Source organism: Vigna unguiculata, chromosome 1, assembly GCF_037176805.1.
Source record: "Vigna unguiculata cultivar grain cowpea cultivar isolate G323 ecotype 2 chromosome 1, ASM3717680v1, whole genome shotgun sequence".
Taxonomy (NCBI): Eukaryota; Viridiplantae; Streptophyta; class Magnoliopsida; order Fabales; family Fabaceae; genus Vigna; species Vigna unguiculata.
In genome coordinates, this window is record NC_140792.1 from 4,545,773 (window position 1) to 4,551,467 (window position 5,695).

Below are 5,695 nucleotides of genomic sequence, written 5' to 3' on the forward strand. Positions count from 1 at the left end.
TTAAACTTATAATCAAGTGCATCATCAATTTTGCACCTATCTATATAAATAATAAATATAATTTTTAAATTTTTTTTAAATAATATGACATTATTAAAATGTATTTTGGTCTTAAATTAATTTCAATTGTCACTTAGTTTTAAAGAAATAAAGTATTTTATTTAAATTTTAAATTATTTTTCACATTTTTAAATTTAACCTAATTCTTTTGTCCAGCCGTAAGATTGGACTGGACTATTTTTTTTTTTTTCATTTAAAATATATGGGTAGAACCCAACAAACACAACATTTTGGTCGATGCATAGTGATTAGCAGTTTCACCAACTCTACAATCTTGCAACAGCTATTCTTTTTTATTTTTTTAGTCATTAGGAATTAAATATTGTGAAAGGCACAATAGGAATAGAAACGTAAAACAGCGAAGAAATGGGCAAGTTATGTAAAATAAAGGAATTAATCATTGGTTTTAATTTTTGTAAAATTTTTTATTTTAGTTTTATTGTAAGTCCCATTTAATAGATAATAAATTTTATAAATGAAACATCACACAAATTATAATATAAAAGAGCAACACCAAGATATACACATTATAAACCATTATAGTTATCTAGAAGGTACTAGAAGACAAAGTTAAGACACACAACGGTGTTGTTAACAACATAAAACATATAAGTTTAACAGTTGTCCAAAAAGTTTGCTCATAGGACGAGCTAGTACATAAGCAACAGTGTCTACTAGGAGTACTCAAAGGAATGAGATTCAGTCACAGCCTGAGTACACTGCAGAGTTTCCATCACCCTAGTGACCACTAGGGGTTTCCACATCTGCTCACATCAATAAATCGATGATCATTGCAAGAAGGAAAAACCACACACAAGACAAACACAAGCAAACAGAAAGGTAAGTTAGAGTAAAAAGATTTTATCATACAATTAAGTTTGCACTTGTGGTAGCCTCTATTGATCTGCAGAGTCATTGTCAATGGGGTTCACCCTACCACACACAAGGTTAGCCTTCTGTCATTACCCACTTTTGTCCGGATAACAAAATTTGACTTAAAAAATAATCACTAGTGCAAAATGGAGATATTAGAACAGGATATAAGATCGGTTGAAGTGGAACAGATTTAATTTAAAACACGGTGGCAATTTTGTAAATAATGAAAAGTATTTTAAATCGGTTATAGGGAAAACCGATCTAATATGTATATATTAGATCGGTTATATAAAGAACCGAACTTCGTCTTCTCTCTCATGCCTGCTTTGGTCTTTTCTCTTGTGCCTCCACTGCTTCTTCTTCTCTTCCAAGCGCCAATGACCACCGTCGCCGTGCCCTACCACTATCGCATCGTGCTTCAACAAGCTTCTTCTTCTCTTCCATGCCACTCTTCAACAACCAATGCAACAAGTTAGTGTTTTTTTCCCTCATTTTCTCATGCCTAGGGTTTTTGTTTGTGGAGAAAGCTCTTTTTGTAGTTGTTATTTTTCGGTGCTTGGTGTTTTATCATCTCCTTTGCAAATGAAGCAAATTTGTGATGCCGCTGCTTTACCGAATGTGTGTCGCTGGTCCCCATGGTGTTTCATGAAGTCTCTTAGTCAAGTTTGCGGTTGGGGTGCGGTGTTCTCCATGGTGGTTCGTTGGTGGTTCGTTGGTGTTGGTCCGTGGTGGTTTGTTGGTGGTCTTTGGTGGTTCGTTTCTCCTTTGCCCTGGTGGTTTGTTGGTGGTCTTTGGTGGTTCGTTTCTCCTTTGCCCCTTCACATGGTCACTTTCGAAAATGTTTTTTTTTCTTTTCAGTAAAAGATATTAGATCTGTTGTTTCAGAACCAATCTAATATGTCTTTGACATATTACATCAGTGTATATTAGATCGGTTGTGGAACCGATCTAATATGCGCTCCAGAACCGATCTAATATACTTATTTTGCACTAGTGAATTTAAAAAAAAAAATACAAAATAGTGAACATTGAATTGACTACAAATATATAATTTTTTTATTTTATTTTTTACTTTTTATCTTATTTCAATTTTAATTTTTTTCTCGTTTTATTTTTTATTTTTATTTTCTTTTACTTTTATATTTATTGTGTCTATTTTACTTTATTTTTATTTTATCTTTTAATTTTTTATTTTGAATTTTTATCTTATCTCGGCTATTTTTTGTTTTTATTTTATTCTTTATTTTTATTAGTATTACTGATTTATTTTATTTTATTTTTCGGTTTGTCTTTATTATTATTTTTTGGGTTAAGTATATTTTTAGTCCCGGAACTTTGACCTAAAATTGTAATTCGTCCCTGGTCGAAAATTTGATAAATTTTGGTCCCTAAACTTTAAAAATGAATAAATATAGTTCTTTTAACCCAATTTTGTTAACTTTTTTTAGGTTTCAAACGCATTTCTCAGTAAATATTGAGCCGAGAATGTGTCAAACGGCATAAACAACTCCAATATTAACATGAAACACATTCCACATGTTGAAAAAAAAAATCAACGTAATTGAGTTAAAACGCATTCAACCCAATTTTGTTAACTTTTTTTTAGGTTTCAAACGCATTTCTCAGTAAATATTGAGCCGAGAATGTGTCAAACGGCGTAAACAACTCCAATATTAACATGAAACACATTCCACATGTTGAAAAAAAATCAGCGTAATTAGATTAAAAGGACTATATTCATTCATTTTTAAAGTTTAGGGACCAAAATTTATCAAAGTTTCGACCAGGGACGAATTCCAATTTTTGACCAAGGTTTAGGGACTAAAAACATACTTAACCCTTTTTTTTAATATGTGTAAGGAAAAAAGAGAAAGAAGAAAGAAGAAAAAAAATAATTAAATTAGAAATTAAAAAAATTATGATAAAGATGAAAAAAAAAGAAAAAGAAGTCCATCTATTGCCCAGTCATCCCATTAGTGAAAGTCAACTCTTTCCTTTTTGCACACTTTTGGGTCTCTACATGAAATGGGAAATCTTAAGTATTTGTGCATCACTACGGCAACCAGCAACATTGGCAGGCAGTCATGGCAGTATAGCTATTGTAGAGTGGCAGGAAGATGATCGGTTGCATGCTTTCACAATTTTTTAAATACCCATACAGAAGATGAATGAAAAGGGAAATATGGGAACGACTCATGGGGAAGAGGAAAGAGGATTGACTGATTAAAAAGAGGGAAATCAAGAGGTCTTGGGGAAGATTTTTGAAAATTGGATCGCAGGGAAGAGCACACAAAAAGAAAGGGCTGATAAGAGAACAAGCAGAGAGCAACAAGGTGAAAAGGAGCACACAAAGAAGAACGAAAAAAAAAAAGCAAAGAAGAAGGTGGGCGAGCACGAGAGAAAGAGGCACAAGAGGTAAGTCTGTTACTTGAGAGTCTTTGAGTGGTTGCGTAAATGTGATTTGAAGTATATGTGGTTTGTTGTGCACTTGATGGAATATGATGTCGATTATGATGTGTTGTTGTGTTATGTTCTATTTTGTTGATTCTTGATTATGTGGGAGTTGTTGTCACCTCCATCTACATGTATTTACATGTGCTTCTAACCTTGCATCCAAATAAATCTAAATAAAATAAAACGCCCAGAACCCGACCACTTCAACCTGCAGCCAGAATACACACAACAGCAAATTTACATCCATCTGATCATAACACCACGTTTTACATTCCTCATTCCCCTATTCACTCATTCTCGGACAGCGACATTCACCTTCATCACCATTACTCCATTTCCTTCCCTAAAAAAACACACTTCATTCACACCTGCATTAATGGTTATCATCCATTCACTAGTTCCCCCACTATTACAAACTCCACGCTCATGTCTTCCACCTGTAAAAACCAACAAAAAAACTGAGACCCAAAAGCAGCACCCATTTGGCCATTAGAACACCTCCCTTTATACTCATCATCTAATCTCAAAATCATTTTCCTCCAGTACCACGCATACCCATCACCCTCTTCATCTCACATCTGCATAAAAACCAAAATCAAAATAACACGACAAGTTCCAACAGAGAAGCATTTTTTTTAAAAGGGAAGAAAACAAAACAAAAATAGGAGAAACCATCGCCGACGGCTGTGCTGTCGAAGGGTCGGAGCTCTAAACGGTGGGGTATGGTCGCATGACGGTTGCAAACCCAATCGCGGTGGTTGGCACGATGATGACGAGCCATAGAGTCTATGACACCTTTCTCTCTCGCGTAAGAAAAAGACTGAGGATTGGAGATGAATGGGTGCCTGCGTGGACGCCGACGACGGCTGGAATCATTGACGTAGTTCCTCGTGTGGGCGGGGCCCTGCAACCGTGAGGGAGTTCGGAGTTGTCGAGTGGCCACACGAGCAAGAAGTCACCCCTATCTCGCGTTGGGGAGGAAGGAAGAGAAAGATGTGTCGCTGCCAGCTAAGCTCCTAGCAGTGGTCGACATTTTCGCTAGGGTCCATCACCGATCAGAATGGGTGCAACATAGATGGATGGTGATGTTTGCTTTGTTCATGCGAAAGGATCCATGTGATTTGGGGATCTGCTTTGCTAATCAAGAAGAGATTAGGGTTAGATTAATTAGGGTTTCTCATCGCATTTACTTGGGCTAGGACTAGATTTCAGATTCGTCCTTCTTCATGCACCCCTTAGTTGATTTCCGCCCCTTTTTTGTGTGATTTATAGAACTATTTGTGTTTTTCTTGTCTGAGTCTATTACACCACCACTGTTCACGTTTACACCCTTCATGCTTTTGCGGATTGCACCTGTTTTTCTCAGTTCACACCCTCCGTTTATTTTCACTTCATTTTTCAATTTTTACTCATTGCACCCTACTATTTACATCTTGCACCCTCCCATGCATCTTGTTTCTTTTTTTTCACCTAGTTTTTATTTATTTATTTAATCTCACATTCATTTTATATACGTTATTTTCCTAAAAACCCAAAAATATTTGAAAATCATAAAAATTCACAAAAATAAAAAAAAAATACTAAAAATAATTTTCTTTCTCTTTTTTGTGTCTGTTCGATCGCCCACACCATGTGACACTCTTTTTTTAAGAAAAAATTATTATCGAAAAATTGTTTCCTTTTTTTTCTTTTGGTGTATATCCGGTCGCTCACATCGTGTGACACTATTTTTCAAATAATCTCAAAAACACCAAAAAATACAAAATTTTCAAAATACCAAATATCAACATTTTTAAACAAACAAGATTTTTTAAAGAACTACGTAACCCTGATTTCTCACCAAGAGGTCCATGGAATTACATTCATCACACAAGGCACCACCATGAGATCTCACCAAGAGATTCATGGAATTACGTCCAACCCATACCATAGTCATGCCTCACCAACCAACCATAGATTTATCATGCATACCAATCTCATGCCAATATTCAACCAACCAACCAACCATGATCCATACATTTTCTCATACCAAGCTCATAAATTCCAGTCCATACAATCAGATATTACATGCATATTCACATACTTCATACTTTAAATAGGGTACTCCAACCAATCTTACAACCAACAACCAAAAACATGGAAAAGAACAACCATAGAGTAAATTCCTACACCAGTCTCGCTAAGGCCATGGACCCTCGCTCAGGCGAAAGAGGTCTTTCGCTCAAGCTAAAGGCCCTCGCTTAGGCGAGACTGCCAACAGAGAGCCCTGTAGATTTCGCGAGTTCTCGATTGGGAGAGACCTCCT

The 5,695-nt window shown here is 35.7% G+C and overlaps 1 long non-coding RNA gene across 1 annotated transcript; it reads right to left on the reverse strand.

The window, feature by feature from the left end:
• Window positions 1–2,633: 2,633 nt before the first annotated feature.
• On the reverse strand, window positions 2,634–5,362 carry LOC114194753 (uncharacterized). Its single transcript, XR_003606431.2, has 2 exons — window positions 4,063–5,362; window positions 2,634–3,968 (listed from the first exon to the last, which is right to left on the reverse strand). It is a non-coding gene; the product is annotated as an uncharacterized LOC114194753 (long non-coding RNA).
• Window positions 5,363–5,695: the final 333 nt, after the last annotated feature.